Here is a 20,388-nt window from a genome sequence, read left to right as displayed (position 1 = left end):
GAAGCAACCTGATATAGCGGCTTATACTGTCTGCGAGTACCAAAGTATATTTAACGACACTCATGACCTTAGTCAGATCATACATTCCCTTTGCCATAAGTGATTTATTTTCCTGCTGCACAACTCATATCTTGGTCCAGATATATACAATTGACGAAGTCCGATAAGTAGTTAAATCTTCTAGTACTTTTGGTATTTCAGTGCTTGCTGTTATACCTTACACGTGATATGAAAAGTATTAGTATATGATTGATTCGGGCATTCTTAAAGTCACTCATATATTAGAGAGATTGATCAGATGTTCACCACTTTGCTACAAGGATCATTGTTTTAATATCAAAAGAGGATAAGAAAAGACTTTGAGTCGTTACTACCTTATTATTATTATTATTATTATTATTATTATTATTATTATTATTATTATTATTATTATTATTATTATTATTATTATTATTATTAAGTATTCTGCTTTTCACCAGGTCCTGGCATAAATAGTTTTTTTTCTTTTTTTTAATTTTAAATTTAGGCCTAAAAAGTTTCCTCCAAGTTTTTCGATCCTCATCTTCCTCTTTAGGTGCGTGAACTTGACCTCCCCCCTACCTGGAAACAAACGAAGAGATTTGTGTCATTCCTTACTGCTTCGTTCGTGCTTTACTAGTTCCGGAGAGAAAAGCGAAAAGCAGGTAGGGGGCAAGTTCACGTTGGCAACCCGATTGTAGTGTAATTCATTAGTGTATCGTTTGCCATCGTTTGAGCATCAAACCCCATCGTTTGTGTTTCAATAGTCCCCGACTTATAAGTCAAAAACTAAAACCAGTGTTGGAAACTGGATAGAAATTTTCGATATGGGTTTAGAAATAAAATGCTTGCATTTCTCCCACATATGAAGCACAAACGAGGAGAGAAGTGCAATTAGTTAGTGCATTGTGCTCGTTTGTGAACGAAACTCCATCGTTCGTGCCTAATATCTTCCGGAGATATAAAGTCAAAACTGGTAGAGGGTGGGGGCAAGTTCACGCTGGTAACCCGACTTCGACCCCACAAATAATGAATGTAGAGCCGTTCGTTAGTACATTTCTTGTGCCGTTTTCTACCCGTCGTTTGTGCATCAATAGTTCTCGACTAATAAGGAGAAAAGTAAAACAGAGTTGGTAACTGGATAAAAATTATCGCTGTTTCTTTCGAATAAAATGCTTTCACTGGTTGTGGTTAGTGCTATTGATTAGTTCGTTATGTTTGCTCATTTGTGAACGAAACACCATACTTTGTGCGTTGTTAGTTTCAGAGTTATGAGCGAAAAATTGGTAGGAGACCAATGTGATCTTTCCGGCTCATCCTCAAGAAAAAACAACGAAAATAGAGGTATTCTTCAGCACTTCGTTTGTGCTCGTTTGTGCAGGAAACCCCATTCTTTGTTCTTTAACAATTCCGAAGATATAACCGAGAAACTGATAGGCGGGGCAAGTACTCGCTGGCTCCCTACTAGTTTTTCGCCCAACTCTACTAAATTAATAACGCACAGACGATGAGGTTTCGTGCATAAACAAGCACAAACGATACAAAACCAAACGACACTAGTTTCGTCGTTTTTATTTCATTTCGGGGGGCCAAGTTTACGCTGGCTCCCTGCTAGTTTTCAGCACAAATCTCCGAAAATAATTACCCACAAATGACGGGGTATCAGGTACAAACGACCACAAACGCCGCACTAACCAATGACACTAATCTCGTCGTTTGTGCTTCACATGGGGGAGGAATGCATGTATTTTATTTCGAAAGAAACTTCGAAAATTTGTATCGAGTTTCCAAATCTATTTTCAGTTTTTGGTTTATAAGTCGGGTATTATTGAGGCACAAATATGGGGTTTGATGCACAAACGAGCACAAACGATACACTAACGAACGAGACTAGTTCCGTTGTTTTACTTGAGGTCGGGGGGCGCAAGTTCACGCTGTTTCCCTTCTTGTTTTCAGCACAAATCTCAGAAACTAATTAAGCAGAAATGATGGTTTTTCGTGCACAAACGAGCAGAAACGATGCACTAACTAATTGCACTTGTCTCATTGTTTGAGCTTCCCATGTGGGAGGAATGCAAACATTTTATTTCAAAAGGAAATGTGAAAAATTGTATCCAGGTTCCAAGTCTGTTTTCAGTATTTGGTTTACAAGTCAGGAACTATTGAAGTATAAAGGATTGAGTTTGATGCACAAATGAGTACAAACGATGCACTAAAGAAATATACTGGTTTCGACGTTTTTATTTGAGGTCAGGGAGCAACTTCACGCTGGCCCTTTTCCAGTTTTTCGCTCAAGTTTCCGAAACTAATAACGTACAAATGATGGGGTTTCGTGGACAAACGATCACGAACAATGCACTAACTAACTGCACATGTCTCATCTTTGTGCTTTACATGCTGGGGAAATGCAAGCATTTTATTTTGAAGGGCATATCGAAACTTTCTATCCAGTTTCCAACTCTGTTTTCAGTTTTTGGCTTATAAGTCGGGAATTATTGAAGCACCAACTATGGGGTTTGATGCTCAAACGAGCACAAATGATGCACTAACGAATGGCACTACATTCATGATTTGTGCTTGAAAGCGGGGTGCGAGCGTGAACTTGCTAGTCTTTCTGTTATAACTCTGGAACTACTAAAGCACAAACGGTTGGGTCTCATGCACAGATGAGCACAAAATATGCACTAACGAACTACACTATTTTCATCTTTTGTGCTTCAAATAGGAGGCCAGCATGAACTTTGCCTCCCTACCAGTTTTTTGCTTATATCTCCGGAACTAATAATACACAAACGATGGGGATTCGTGCATAAACGAGCACAAACGAAGCTCTAAAAATGACCCTAATCTCATTGTTTGTGCTCCAGTTTCCAATATTATATTCTCCCAGGACTCCCAATATTTTATTCTGTTTCTGAAGTCATCGATCAGTTGTGTTCTACTTCTTCCTATTCCTCGCTTTTCTTCCATCTTTCCTTTTATGACGATATCAAGAATATAATTTCTTTGCAAGATGTGTCCAATCCAATTGGCCTTTCTACGAAGGATGCTCGCTAGAAGTGTCCCCTTCTCTCCTATCAATTTTAAAACATCCTCTTTTCTTGCTCTCTCTCTCTCTCTCTCTGCCCATTTTATCTTCTCCATTTACCAACAACACCATATTCCGAAGTTCTCTAAATGTTTTTTCTCTAGCTTCCAAAATGTCCAAATCCCAGAACCATACAGTCCAATGTTCCAGATATAGAACTTAACCAACTTCTTCCTAAGTCCAATATTGAGCTTGCTAGATAAGATTGATATTTTCTTGTTGAATGCTTCTTTCGTTATGGCAATTCTTGACCTGTTTTCTTTGGCGCAGTAGGCGTCTCTTGTCAAAATACTTTCCAGATAATTGAAATTTTCGACCTCTTCAAGTTCTCTTTCTTCTACTCTGACCCGTAAGGGCGCGTTTTCTCGGGATATTCTCATGACTTTCCAGTTTTCGAGTTAATTTCCAATCCGTATATTTTTTCCGGTGTCTACTATTTTGTCAGTCCTGAAGAAGGACTACAGGAGATGATTGACTACCCTTTTACGGTACTTAATTGAAATTACAAGATCATTGCTATATGTGTTGCTCGCAGATTTGAGCCAGTCATCGTTTATCTGTTAGATGAAACCCAAAATTGGCTTGATATTAGTTACAAAATACTACCTGTCCTATTAGACTTTTGCGACAAAGATGTTTGGTTTAATACCACTGATACTAAAGGAATTTATTGTGTTTCGGCCAGTAAGGCTTCGGATAATGTTCCAGAATCATATTTACTTAATATTATACCATATATAGGGTGGCCCAAAAGTAGGTATATACCCCTGCATTGATAAAGTACAACATTCTAGCTTATAGGTTTATTTGTCTAGGCTGTTCCGAGCTTAAGATAAAGGTAAAAATATATAAGAAGGAATAATATAGAAACTAAGTCCACCTGATGGATAACAATAAGAAATTATATAAAGAGCAATGAGTTGATCAATACAGTACTCTATACCTACTTTTGGGCCACGCTGTATATCTTACTTCTAAATTTATTCAACAAGTAAACACCTTGTTTTTAGATGCAACTTCTTGATTCCAATTTATTAGTTATCCTACTTCAGCAATTGTAATTCGTTAGTTCATACGCCAAGAAGACCCATTGTTGTTCAATATATAATTCCTTCCTCTAATTCGATCGCAAGCTTACTTCAATTCCAGTACACGACAATAAACTTACAATCTGATCTATCCAGATGGCACTACCGCAATTACAGTATTATCAATAAGTTATGCATGTTATGACTCATTTTGGAACATCTAGGGAAGCTATTATAAATATACATAAATGTAAATTTATATAGTTATTTTCCATTACCCCGGCTTATCTCTCGACTACTTTGTTTCTTGTGTCGCAATTCTTTATCGTAGAGAAACTATACCAGATAACAATCTCATCAATGATTACTTGATATTATAAATCTCTGGTCATTAATATCAAGGTAGTTTTATTTAGGATACTTGTTTAGGACCATTATTTTTAGAAGAACGGGTCTGGATTTCACATCACTATACTTATCTAAAATACTAGCGTGTTGCACAAGTTTTCCCTGCTCCAAAATATAGTCTTTGATAAATTTATTCTGTGAGCCTTCAGTATTTCTGACATGGATACTATTTCGTGTGTCTTATTCAATATTGTATAAGTGGAAACAGTTTGAAGGTCTCAATTCGATTTACCAAGTTTTATACACTGTATTTTAGGAAATGTTATAGTAAACTGTATCAAGAATCTTTTCGTTTGAACCGAAGAGTGATCATAATCTGCTATCAAAGTTTCGAGATACTTCCTCTGTTAAAGACAATTAAATTACCCTCATCAATCTATTATTTAAAAACTCCTATTGAGACTCAGTTATTTACAACAAAATTGACACTTTCTAATTGAGAGCTTGCTAAAGAATGTCGATCATACAGTTAGTTTTTTAGGATCTGACAGTTCCTTGCATAGAGAGATGAAGTGCCAAAAGGTGGAAGGAGCTCTAGCATACCGCTATATATTCGCACTGGGTGATACTAAGTAATCCATGATGTTCATGTCACATCTGCTTATTTAGTACAAATTAGGATATTGTCACAGAGGTTATGTACCTCCTGTGTACACGATGAAGCTAGTCAATATCACCTTAAAACGTGTTATAATATTTTAGCAATGTGCTACTCATTACCATGTTAGAGTATGTATATTATTGTGAGATTCAAGCATTTCCCAATAATGTATAAGGACAATTTAATCTTTCCTACATGTTGAGAATTAAACATAATTCTAAGATTTGGTTGTCGTACTAATAAGAAATACTATGTTGTTACGCATGTTAAACATTCAGATTGTATGTACACATTGTTTCTTTATGATGAACATCTCAAATGTCAAAACATTCATTTTCTATGGTTATCTTGAAAATTAATATAGTTTTTGTTCCACCTTTATATTTTGGGGCAGTTTTTGGAACAGAAAGGAGGTTGTCCTTTTAATAAATAAATAGATTAAAATATAGCTAACGCTTGTTCCTTAGTTTTTACGTGTCCCCGAGTAGGATTCAGAGTGAGAGTACAAAATATATTAATAATTTTAGAATTCTCTAATCTCATTAATCTTGATTAACTTCAGTAACTTAATTTTAGGGGTTGACTTATAAAAAATGATTTCAGGTTAACTCTAATATCTGATTTCTATCACTATATAATTTTGAAACTTGGGAGTCTAGTGTTGCATTTTTGAGATATAACACTGATAAATTACTATATTCTATATTTTCTTAATGGCATTTGTTCGATTGACTTGAAAAACAGTAGTAAAACGGTGGAGCGCAAGGCGCCTATAAATCTAAGGTATCAAATGTACAGTCTTTTCTAATAAATCTGTCCTCACCTTCCTCAATTTCTCCCTCTTTTTGAAATACCCTCTGATATAAAGCATTACATAAACAATACTGAACATAAGAGTGAAACGTTTAATTAAGGATAAGACACAAAGAACTCCGATAAATTAATTACAGGTAATTGGTAGCCCTCTTGTTTATATTTTAGTTTGAAAATCGTTCCCTGGTCGAGATATCAAGTGAAGAACAACGCTTTATATTTTCTACTAGTTGAATATATACATTCTTCTCATGGGGCTGAAGTCAACGCCTATCAGAGTATCAGCATTCATTTCAACGATCACAAAACTATAGATTTGACACGAAGATAGGTCATTTTGCGCTATTTTTACATGTCTCGGTATCCCCCTCGTTGATCCCCGGTTCGCATATACAGTGGTAGCTGAATTTGCAAGTAATCGCTAATGGAAGTGTCACCACTGATCTCAGCGATCGCAAAAACTATGAGTTCAACACTAATGTCGGTCATTTTCTACTACTTTTACACGTACCGGTAAAAAACCCGCCAGACTCCCCCTGATTCGAATGTTGAAGAAAGCGCTTTGCTTCGGTCTGGAGTCTAAACCAAGGTATCCGTTACCAAAGTTTGATAACTCTGCGTAAACTTTTCTGGTACCAGGGCGGTCCCGATAAAAGCCCCTGAGGCCTCTGGTTCGAAATTTAAAAAAAAACGCTTTGTCTTGATCTGAGGCCTGGATCAGGATACTCGTGACCAAAATTTGGTAATTCTCGGTCCACTCGTCTGGTCCTAAGACCGCACACAGACAGAGGGATGGACAAACACATAAACAAACTCCTTATTTTATTTATATTAGACAACATTTTTCGAAATTTGTTTTGCGCGAGAATAAATAATCTTGCAAAATTTGAATTAGCACATGTGTTGTCTGCTGTTTTGTTGACGTATTTGATCCATTTGTCTATAGTTATAACATGTGTTTCTTATATTCAGGAAACTCAATAATGATGTTCCCAACATAATATTCTTTCATTCTATTGATATACAGTTTTATCATTTATATTCATCAGAAGTCAATATGCAATTTTACCGTAAATTTGCAACCCATCGCCGTCACATTGTCACGAGATAAGCAAAAATATATTGTTAGTGATCTAGTATATACATATGGTCGAGTGTAGTTTGATGTAGCCGAACCCGGACATGGAAGGGTCCCTTCTGCTCCTTTTCGACGCCAAATCGTAGAAATGTTTGTAGTGTGTAATTTCTAGTAACTCGTGCAATTGTGAATATTATTATAGGTAAATATGCGACAGAGCACCCTGAACTCATCACATCGACGCGAGTAGCTAGAACTGTTCCAAAGAGGCGTTCCAGAGGCGTGGCCGATTTATGTTACAGGACAAACTGAGCCTCCGAAATAGAAAAGGGAACGTGAAAATCAATGATTCATAATACCAGACCCTTGTCCCATCTGGATGCACATGCATGAACTACTAGAACTGTACGGACAAGACATGAAACGAATAGAACTGATACAAGAAAAAACATCGTTCCCATGGCGAAACATCGCTCGAATTCTATCTCCAAATGGCAAAGGAAGCTGGAATTTGGCAATTCTGTTCTTTCGTATCCCTGTCAAGAATTCAGGTGTCATATCTATGAACTATTGTGTTCTCGCACTCGTCATGCAACGCCTGTCCCATCGTCGGATTCCCACACTCCCTGACCTGTGAAAAGCCTGAAAAAAGAAGTGGGTAACAATGGCTATTATCCACCTGCAACGGAATCTTTTGATGTCTGGTAATAGCCAGTAGTAGTGGTATGTAGAACAAAGGAGACCTAAGGGGAAAAGCATTTTATACGTAAGCTACACATTCGATTTTTTTCACGCGAATCAACCTCTGCATTTAATTGTTCTTGACTGAATATATTACAAATAATCATTTATACCGCCTTTTGGTATCTTGTCAGTTTAATTTTAATAGTTATGCCAGTTTAATAAGAAAAGAAAGTGTTCTCGAAAACGTCCTTGATTGACCACTTGACAAAAAAAATATTTATTGTGCTGCTAAAATTATTTCACAGTACAAGCCACAGTATCAGATAGTTGTTTTTAAATCTTTGCTCCAAATTCCAATTCAGTTGAAACAGGCTCAAGTTATACACATAAATTGTGTTGCATTAAAGCAAGTATTCTTAGTGTGCACATTCAAACTAGCTGTTATGATATGCATGTCACATACATGATTTTTCTTGGGAAATGATATCACATTGATTAATTCTTTGCAAAGTATCCCTGGAAGTCTTTTCCGACACACAGAATTGCCTATAGAAAAACGTTTCTTCTTGTTTTACACAATGGGTAATATCAGCGGTGGACTGTTCAGAAGATGACCCAGAATACTCGATTAAAATGAAGACTCACTGTATGTATGCGCTCAAAATATTTTTGTTATTGTTAATATGCTTTATTAAATATAATTTTATCTTCTAAGATAATTGCTTAGAAACATTGTATTACAGAGACTCATAAAGTTGTCGTGAAATTTGGGAGTTTAAAAATTATCAAACACTTAGTAATTATTTGACATCAATTTTGAAACACATTCTACCAGATAAGACCTCCAACGTCACCAAAAATAATCGGCACTACAAACAATCGTTACTTAACAGAAACTAATGCGCTTATAATATTGTCATTTATACTGTTTTCATATTAACTAAAATTAATGAAAATGTGTCATAGTTTAAGGGCTGTTTATTAAAGTGTCGACAGTCAAAGAAAAATCTTGCGAACAAACTTGTTAACCTAGAAATAGCAAAACATATATTAATATAAGGCAAAATGCTAGTTATAAAAGTGTCCAGACATAACACGAATGTACGAGGGTGCTGTTATCAATTTTCATACGGTTAAAAATTGAGAAAAAAATGTTATATTAGGAAAATTTATCTTTTTATTTTTATTTATTTATTTATTTATTTATTTATTTATTATATATATAAGTCGATGCGATTAAAGTTAACTAAAATATTTTTCATACTGGCATGCTCTCTGATGTTTAACTCTAACCGTCTCCATTTCCAGGATAACAAAATGCGTCAACTACCTCTGAATACTATTATATTTGAAGCACTTAGAAGATGAAAGTGTTATATAACAAATTGAACATTTCAGTAAAATTGACAGTCACAAATATGTATTTTAACATACACCCTTCACCGTCTTTAAATCGCTTCACTGGGATGTGGACTCACTAAAAGGTGTGTTATGTAGCATGAGAAACGTATAGTACGTGCAAGAACCACCAGAAAAATTTAACATAACACATTTATCCTCTAAGCGCTTCAATTGTCTTAAGTTAAGGTCTAGTTTTATTCTGTTATTAGAATTCTTTAGCTTTTAAATCCTAAAACATTATATGCTATTCCATTAAACCTAGTATTCAGAGCAGAACGGACTGAAGTCTAATTAACAAGGTTGTGATGAAATAATTCACGTTTCTTACCCTCCCTTTATAAACATCGCAAACTTAAAACTCTTTTCTGTATTACAGAAGTTATTAACAATATTGGGACATGAATATTTAATCATTGAACGAAGCTCCAAGTACAGATCTTAAATATGCAATATGTCAACAGTAACCAAGAATTGGACTTAATTACATTGAGTACTGAATGTTTCAAATGTCACTACTAAAGAATTTTATCTAGATTTGAACACGGATAATACCTACATGCCCTTCATATCTATTCAGTATAATGACAGTCAATTTTCCAATTTTCGTTTTAGTTATTTTTGTGTACTATTATTATTTGTTGCAGTTTCAACTTTCATTATAATTTTCTTATAGTTTGCATAGTGCAATAACATTGCTTGTACAATAATATTGCTTAAAATCTACGGATTGGTAATTTCCGAATCATAGCTTTAAACCTTAGACATTGCCTGCATCATTCTACATAGGTTAGCTTCCTTCTTATTTGCTCTTTTAAACCATAGACGTTGGATGCTCCATTCTAGATATGTTAGTTTCTTTGTTATTTGTAATTTTGTTATTTGTTATTTGCTCTTTTTTGTTTGTTCGAAAATTATAATTATGCATATAGTTAATTTAATACTACTACAATCGCATTTCTCGTGAAGTTACAAATTGATAAACATTTTACCATATTATGAAAACTATATTTAATTTCCGGAATAATAGTAAATTGATGATTCAAAGCGCGTCGCAAGTTACCATAGAAATAATGTTCATTATATACTTCTGTTGTTGCAATATTTGCATTCTATTCGCTTACTTTGATTGTCCCACGAAAGCAAGGATGTAATTTTCTCCATCACATGTTGGATAGCACTTACACTTACGTTGAGGTATTTCATCTGAAATTAAATAGAGACACATCTTAATCATGTAGCCCTAAGAATTTATTGTTATAATTATACAACATATCAGTTTGAGGTAATACGGTCCTAATTGGGAAATCAGGAAAATGAAATCTTTTCTCGAGTTGTCTGTCAGGGCAAAACCTAAAAAATTAAAAAAAGAAACAACAATTTTTTACTACATGTATTCTCATAATTCCGAGAATTTACTTCATAAACTTTCATGGTTTATCAATCATGAAACTACCTGAAAAAGAATGTTATTCAGATTTATTACTGTGTAGCTTGTTGAACGTTCATTATTTAAGATCCAAATTAGTTACGAATATTTTTGCTACTGAGTATTACGTGATACTTAGAATATTACAAGAGATAATATCTGGACTACTAATGCGAATATTGTGTATCTATATTAACAACTCTCTCGAGATTACTGCAAACAAGATGTACTTGCTAAAAGAGTATAAAATTCACCTATACCAAATCTGATGCTGTACCTCCACAATTTGAAGATAAGAGTGGGAAGGATTTGCAATTAGACAGGAATAATTCTTTTTAGGTGAGAAAAATAATATTAAATGCTTTTTTTGGTAGTGTTTTTTCTTGCGTGTAATAACTATTTAAGTGCGAATATATTTGGATATATATATACACATCCTCACGGCATTGTCAAGGCTCTATATTTGCATTTTACATTTAAAGTTGCAACCGGGTATTCCATGCTGCCGTATACGGTAGCCCGCTCATCACCCCTGTTTTTCGCGCTCAGAGTCATTCGAAGAACTGAAAACGTACCCTGTACACAAACAGTTTATGGTTGTGAACTCGGGAAGCCTGGTAGTTCTGCTTGTCAAGGTCAAAAAGTGGGAGAAAAAAGGATGTGAAAAATGTAAAGAGGATGCAACAGTGACTGATACTTGTAAGAAACATACTCATTTGTAGTTCGTGCACATTTTGCCTGTAGCGCTACTGTAGCACAACGTATATTGTAACTGTATAACTCTTGAACACCGCTTGTAGGTCTATTGGCGTAAGTGACGCCCGAAGCTATGTTGTCAGCTGTGACTGCGATAAGGCACTGCTGTGCTGCTTTTGCTTTTCTTTTTTGTCCTTTGTCACTTGTGAGACGCCAAGCATGTTGCTTTTGCTTGTTGCATGGGCTGAACGAGTTCCTGCGGAGCGAAGTATTTAAGAAAACTATATATTCTTGTTTTGCGATAAAAATATGATAAGTACTTTGAATTATAATACGGTTTTAAATTGGTTAACTGTTAAAAAAATACGAAAATAAAGCTGTATTGTAAATAACAGGGCCAGTTTAGTAGGTGCCATCCCGGCATTTGCCTGGTTGGACTGAGAGAAAACCTGGAAAACTTCAGTCAGGATGGTAGGCAGCGGGATTCGAAGCCGCAAACTCCCGAATGCGAAGCCAACGCTCTACCACTTGAGCTATTAGTGTGGAATTCATATTTTCGCGGTCGCTGAAATCAATGGTGAAACTGCAGTCGCATTAACTTCCAAATTCACGCTATTCGGCTTCGGTCCGGGGGTCACCGGAGGGGGTGAGATAGCAAGACATATAAAAGTAATCCAAAATGACCGATATTAGTGTCAAATCCATAGTTTTCGTGGACGCTGAAATCAATGGTGACACTTCCATCAGCGATGACTTGCAAGTATACGGAGCGGGATTCAGCGGGGTGTTGAAACCGAGGCATGTAAAAAATATCCCAAAATGACCGATATTAGTATCAAATCCATAGTTTCGCTGTCGCTGAGATCAATGGCGATACTCCCACAGGCGCTGACTTCCAAATACAGACCCTGTGCAAAGCATGTGTATATTCAACTAGTTTTACAATATATGCCTTCCTTTCTCTGTTGAATCAAATGCTAACAGAACTTTCTTTCAACATATTTTTTTTGTTTTTATTATTTCGTCAACTACTGTCGGTTCTAAACGACAGGTTAAAGGAGCGACATAAAATTATTCTTGAAATAACATGTTTGATACTGCAAGGACGCGATGACAAAAAGGTATGATTAAAAATGTACACGCTGTTACACAACGGCACTTACGTTTTCGAAAGCTTGAAATCTCCATGACTAGTAGCAGGAATTCTGAGAACTCCATACCTTTTCATGATTTTTCAAATTCTCTGACTCTTCCAGAATACCGAGCTTCCCTCGCCACCATATTGCAAGTAATACAAATCTCCTCATAAGAAAGAGTAAGCAAAAGCTTCCTGTAGTTTCCTTTTTATTTTTAACGCTGATTCTTCTCTTTGTCATTTCATTTTGTTTTATCCTTCCTTATTTTTTAATTTCTGGTCTCGAAGGGGGGTCCGGACCCCCAGACCCCCCTTGGCTACGTGCCTGAGTATCGATTACAGATTTTCTCGTGAAGAATTTAATTATACTATACTTGAAAAGCAGTACCGCAAAAATACATGTAATTCAAATTGAGCACGATAGGAGACAATGTTCATTTCAGATTTTCCAGTCCGGGGGGATTGAATAAGCGATGGGTGAATATACTACTGTGAAAATTCTGGTAACTCAGATTGAGTACTCTCGGGCCTATTGCCTTGCACTTTATATATCAGGAAGCACAGCAATTTCAGTTCAAATACCACGTTTCACGTCTTCAACTTCACGGGATCCCGAGATATAAACATCTTAGTATAATAATAATTGTGATATCGACCTCTATTCTCTTCCAAACCTTTTTCTTCCCTTCTAGATCACAATCAAAAACGCTGAAATATGTATCTAATTATTGGGATTACAGAGTAAGATTTATAATAATATTGTACAGTTAGTACTTTGGTCCATCCCGTCCGTTACTCCGCACGAAACTTTTGAACGAAACTGAAGTTGACTTCTATTTTTTGCAATTGATAAATAAAGTAATTATCTCGAAAGAGTTCGTTAGTAGAGGATCATAAACAAGGAGGTTGTGGATCAGAAACCAGGAGTGGTAGAAATCAACCATTTTATCTTTTAACGTTGATCCTGTAAACCAAAAAGGGTAACAGATAGCAAGAAACGGTTTCCGGCAGTCGATTTATCATCCCAAGAATACCTTTCAACTCCATCCTTAATACTGTATTGTAATAGAAAGTGGCAGAAATAAACAAGTTCCCGCTTTAACATTGAATGGGAAAAACGGTAATATATAACGAGAAGCAGTTTTGGGAAATCGACTAAAAGATTCCAAGAACACCTTTCATTTCTATCTTTAACACTTTGATAAAACTAGAAGCGGTAGAAATCAACAATTCTCGGTTTACTTTTCATTACTGTGGAGCAAAAGCTGTAATAGATAGCGAAAAGCTGTTTTCGACAATCCACGGAGCATCCCAAGAGTACATTTTGTCTTTCCATAACACTCTAATAAAATCAGAAATGACAGGGTGTCTACTAAAATTCCAAAATGAAATTTCATGACATTTCTTTAACAAACCATTAAATTTAGTAACATTCTCAAAGGCGAATTTGTGTGCGACTTGGACCAATTTTCACTCACGTGATAGAAGCGTGCTTTACTTGTGATTTGGTAGCGTCTAAAACCATATACGTTTTTGTTGGTGAATTTTGACTTTTTATAGAACAACATTTACAAGTATGTACTTATATTTGTACAGATAAAATGAATCCTGTCCCAAAAGCAAAATTTCTTGACTTTCATGACCATTTTCTGTTCTCGTGACTTTCTTTAATCCTTTCCGTGACCGATAGACACCCTGTTAATCCAGTATGACTTCCAGGTTCAATGTAATATCCATAGAACATGACCTATAAGAGACAGCGAGAAGAGTATTATTTTTTAAAATGAGTTAGTGTTTTTAAAATGGGCACCATCTCTTCTTTTACCCTGTAATTAAACGTAATTATTAGAAATCAACCACTTTCGGTTTTAACGTTCATCGTTGTACAGTCTTGTTCAAGAAATCTTAACCACTCACCCTGCTATGAAAGATGATATTCTTGCAACCGCAAAAGGAAATTATAATGCTCTGGCTCTAACTAAACTTCTTATCGACCAAACAAAATTCACATTTGTTTGATTTAATTCTGACTATAAGTAGGACCATAGGCCTTTTCTAAGAGAGGTGAATGGCAAAGTTTTCTGGAACAAGACTGTATATGACAAACGGCAATAGATAGTCACTATTTTTGTATTCGATTAAGCGTCCCTAGAATACATTGCATCTCCACTGTAATCACTAGTAAATAACACTAAGTGGTAGATATCTACTACAATTTCTGGTTTCAATTTTAATTGAAAAATATTGGTTGGTCCTGTTTACAGTCTTCAAGTGATTTTGTTTTAAATGAGAAGTCCGAAAGCCAAATTTCATGTTTGTAACTTTCAGAGATTCTGAGATACCGATATGCTATTATATGAGTAATAATTCCTATTCTCACCTTTTCCTTCCCCTTTATTACTAGGATATAAAAGAAAAAAAAACATGTGTTAAATGATTTTAAATTGGAAATCCAAATACCAAATTTTAAGTTTCCAGTCCTATACGTTTCGGAGTAAAATCTTATTAAAATATATCTTATTCTGAGATATCTGAGATATCTTATTAAAATAACTCTCACCCCAATTACTACTATTTTCGTGAATTTTCAAAAAAATTTCTTAGTGGTATCCCACGTCACAAAACCTATGTAGGTGTAAATTCAAAGTTTCTAGGTAGTCCCTAGAGGAGTCGCTCCTAATCTAGGGGTGCGCGTCTCTGACAGAACTAAATTTAAAATTACAAATATTACGCATGTTGTAACAAACATTAAATTAAATATTTAAACACGAAATAATTATTCTGTAAGAACTGTGGTTTCATTGACAAAACTGGTAAAATATAATATTTTACTGCACTACAATGCTATGCAGGAATCTTGCTGGAAATACATATAAATTTGTGAGAATATGACTATTATTATTTACTATTATTATATGCAAACCTGTTCTTCGTACGGGTAGAATAGGTTTATGGGAAATATTTAAAAGTTATATTTGATCACTCTTTCCCCATTACGTAACTTATTTGAACAAAAGTGAAATAAAACCCTTAACTCGACAATGTTCAAAAGTGTGTTTCATACGATGCAGTATTTATTCATTGCAAGAAATTTAAAGTTTATTCTGCTTTTACGATCCTTTTATTTCGAAGTGAGTTGATAAAATAGAAATGTCCCACATGCTAAATATGTTTAAAAATTCATTTCCGACGTTTCGAACACTTTGTCACACTGTAACCACTTTTGGAAGCAGAATTTTCGAAAACGCTGGGGCATGTCCACATGATGACCTCATTAATTAAAAAGTTATATACCTAGTTTCATCTTCTTGGATTGGAAGATATTTAATTTTCGCGCTGTATATTAACTCCTCCACCCTCTTAGGTTACGAAGTTTAATGAAACTGACATGGTTAAGAAATGGCTTTAGCCAAGTGCTAACTATGTTCTAAAATTCTCAATCATTTTTCATGAGGTGAGTCGGAAGTGGAATTTCCTAGAACGCTGGGTTGAGTGTCTACATGGTCTTTATATTAAATTTCATCTTCATACATGAGAGATTTCTAACATACTGTATTTTTAGCAATATTTGAGACCTTGACCCCTCCCCTTAGGATACGCATTTCAGTGAAAGTGATATGATGAAACCATGCTCTACAGTAGTTCTAAAAATGTTCAATAATTCTCCTCGAACATTCTATGAGACAGCTAACGCCAATTTGAATGTCGAGAAATAAGTAAATTAATTCCTCCCTCCTTCTGTTTAAAAGGAAAATTTCCAAAACTCTGTTATACGTATTCTATTCTTTTTAGTTCAGAGTTGGTATAAGAAATTTCACATTTTGAGTTTAAGCGAATTTCACATTTCATGACATTTTCTGAATAAATAGTAATAAATTTTAATATTATAGAAATCGTCTCTTTTCTCCATCTTTAAGAGGGGAATTTCGGGAAACATACGCTCAATTGTTTTTAGTTAAGAAATCAAAGCCAAATTTCACACCTCAAACGTAAGCAAATGAAGAAATTTTAATAGGTAGACACTATCCCCATTCTCATCTTAGGACAGAATTTTCGGAAAAGCTAAACATGTATTGGTTTGTTTCTAATTGAGTTGAATTTTCAAATTTCACGTCTCCAATATAAAGAATTCTTACATTTATCATTTTCTAAAAATAAATTAAATAAAATATAGTTGAAAAATTAATGTTATACGAATTACTCCTTTCTTTTTTAGGTCGGAATTTTCAGAAAATGTGAGAAACCTGTTAAGTTATTTTTAATGGTTAGTTTATATGCCTAGTTTCATCTTCCTTACCTCAGGCATTAGCAAGATACACTATCCTATTTACACCCCTAAGGATACATATTTCCAAAAATCCTTCTTTATCCCTTGCTTTCGTCAAAAAGTGTATTTTTGCTAATTATAGCACTATGGCTTGGTCGATAATGAGTAACTCACTTATATTGTCTTATATACAGTATAGATTATTAATATTATTGTTATTATTTTTGTTGCTATTTCTGATGATTTAAGAATACAATGCTGCAACTAAAATTGCAGAAACGGTCACAGACATGCGCGAATGAGTAGGCGTGAAGTATGTAGGGTTTAAGAATGTGGGCGCTTGTTAAAAATGTTGGAGGAATTGGCTTAGAGGATCCCAAAACTTTAATTTAGAAAACACAGCGTCTGGTATCATTTCCTACTTTATAACACTACAACGAATAATTTATAAGAACATTGTACTTCTGTTAAATTACCTCGCTCAACAGTACAAAATGATCACCAAAGGCTAACATGAAATGGAGGATTCATACAACTAGATCCGCTTCCTCTTGAGATAACTAAACATTAAATATAATACCGAAGTTCCATTATAAATAGAGTGAGACTGTAGAAAGAATGAACCTTTCCTATAAGAGTTAAAAGAATAACAAAACGTGCACACGATAATAATAATAATAATAATAATAATAATAATAATAATAATAATAATAATAATAATAATAATAATAATAATAATAATAATAATTCAATTTCTTAAAAATAGTATTCAAAAATAGATAGAGGAAACTGCAGTCTGGTAATAATTTTAAGGAATCAGATTAAAACGTATTAGCCACTTCTTAACCCACTGACGAAGAGAAAAGTTGAAAGTAAGAGATGAAAGGTAAGAAAGGAGTAGTAAGAAGAAGAATGCAGTTTGGTCGATGATTTGAAAAATGGAATCAAAATCAAATGAAGAAAGTGGGAGGAAACGGGAGAACTCCGAGAAAACCCACGCACGGGGTGCTTGTCAACCACAAACTTCACTTGGTGGGGGCTGGGATTGAACCCGGGACCCCAAGCACCAGAGGTGAACGCTCTGCCACTGAGCCACCGCGGCCCCAAAAATGGAATCAAATATTGGGAATTAAAAGAGAAAGCTGAAGATCGAGAAGGTCGAAAAAAGAATTTTCAGACCAGAACCTAAGAAAACACACAATCACACTCACATCTCCCGTTAGTCCTAATACCTGCCTACAGGTAGAATACTTAATAATAATAATAATAATAATAATAATAATAATAATAATAATAATAATAATAATAATAATAATAATAATAACAATAGACCACGATAGCTGCTGCGACTAAGTTACTGCGCACGATAGCTATTGAAAGAAAGCAAATTTTTATTTTATATATATATATATATATATATATATATATATATATATATATATATATATATATATATATAACTATGGGTAAAGTAATTATTTCGGAGAAGCTAGTTAATTGAAGTGATCCATAAACCGAAAGTGGTAGAAATCAACCATTTTCAAAATTTAACGTTGACCAGAATAAAACAAAAACGGTTTTCGGCAATCGATTAAGCATTCCAAGAATACTTTTCATCTCCTTTCCTTACCAACCGAAATTGGTAGTAATAAACCATTTCCTGTTTTACGTTGAACTTTATAAAGCAAAATCGATAAATAGGGGCGTGCGGCTTTCTGTAATGGCAAATCCTTTAGATTGCATTTGGCAAGAGATTACCGAGAAATAAATTACCGCACGCAAATCAAGCCAAAACTTGGCCAAGCTTGGCCAGCAAATGTAGAGATCTTAATTAGGTTGAAGGCTAACCACCACAGAATTTTGTTCGGATTCTTCCAATAATTATAAAGAAAATGCTGCTGGCTAATTAAGCAGTTATCGAGAAATAAGGTATGAGATGCAAGCCGCGTCCTCCCTGTTCTTGGCCGAGTTTGCCCACAAAATATACAAGTATTCATTTCATACGGAATCGGCTAGTAGCTCACAAAATTTAGTAAACATCCGAGTGGTATTTAATTTAAAAATAAACTCTAGTAAAAACCGTAAAGAGGATGACGTAATATGTTCTCAATTAACACGGATACCGAAATTTGTATCATATTTCATTCACTTCTGGTATTAATAGAGAGATTACTGTCGAGATGGAATACACTCTTGCGGTACTTAATGAATTACATAAAATAACTTCTAGCTCTCCAATTTTAACACTCAATTTATAACCGGAAGTGATTGATATATGCCACTTCTGATTTTAGTATAAAGGTTAGATTCGAGATAGAACATATTATTGGGACACTAAGTGATTATAGAAAGCGTCCTCTCTTTATCTGTTTTCTTTTCTAATCTATTGCGATCAACACTAAAACCGAAAGTAGTTGGATTTTTCTACTTCCGGTTTGAAGCTTAAGAGAGATAATAACTTACCTGTTCCCACAACGTTAAATTGATTCCATAAAACTGCTTATCCCTATATCTTATAGTTTATGTTCTATGTAAATTAATTTGAAACCGAAAGTTAGAGATGAATTCTACACTTACTTTTTACTAGGGTGTTAGGCACGAAGATGAAAGTTACTCCTGGAACGCTTTATCGATTGTAGAAAACTGCTTCTTACTATCCATTATCGTTTTCGCTCTATACTGATCAACGTAGAAACAGGAAATGACTCAATTCGATTACTTTCAGAATTTACTATCTCTTTAAATGTGAAGAAGGTTATCTTTGAAAAATTTAGATGATCTCCAAAAACATCTCGTTATTTATTATCGTTTTGGCTCTATAGTAAGGAATGTTAAAACCGGAAATGACTCTTTTCTACCATTTCCAGTTATACTAGAATGTTAAGAATAAGATCAGAGATTCCCTTGAAACGTATAATCGCTTGCCGAGAAACGCTTTTCGCTATCCATTATAGTTTTTGTTTCATATTGATCAACGTTAAAACCTGAAATAACTCATTTCTACTATTTTGTTTGTCGAATCACTTCTATTAATGAACTTTCTCGAGAAAATCACACTATCTACTTATTGCAAAAATAAATAAATAAATAAATAAATAAATAAATAAAATATAAAAACAATAGAAAATTTTCATCCTTTCAAATGTTCCGTTCGAAGTAACGGACGCATGTATGTACGTACGTACTAACATTACGATATTACAAGTTCCACTACGTGATCCTAATAATAATAAAATTTTAAAGAGGATTATGTTATATTTTGTGTAGTGGTTTGGGAACCAGAAGCTCTAGTATATTTATTTCACTTGCCATTTGAGTACAGGAACCACTGTCGAGATGGAATATACTCTTGGAGCACTTAATGAATTACCTAAAAAAGCCTTCTCGCTATTTATTCTATAACGCTCAATGTTATAACGGTAGAAGCGATTGATTTCTACCCTTCGAGTTTTAGTAGAAAGATTAGAGTCGAGATAGACAATTAACCGATTTCAGAAAACCTCTTCTCGCTATTTAGTATCGTTTTAATCTGTTCTAATCAACACTAAAATGGAAAGTACTTGAGTTTTGCTACTTCCGACTTGATCAGAAGTTTAAGAGAGAAGACGATATGTATTCCCACGACGCTATATTAATTCCTAAAACAGCTTCTTCCTATCCCACTATTTAGATTAATTTGAAGCCAGAAGTCATAGTTAGGTTAATTTCTACCTCTTCCGGTTTTACCAGGATGTTAAGGATGAAG

The sequence above is a fragment of the Thermobia domestica genome, chromosome 5, assembly GCF_964235325.1.
Source record: "Thermobia domestica chromosome 5, izTheDome1.hap1.1, whole genome shotgun sequence".
NCBI lineage: Eukaryota > Metazoa > Arthropoda > Insecta > Zygentoma > Lepismatidae > Thermobia > Thermobia domestica.
Note: the sequence above shows the minus strand (reverse complement) of the source record.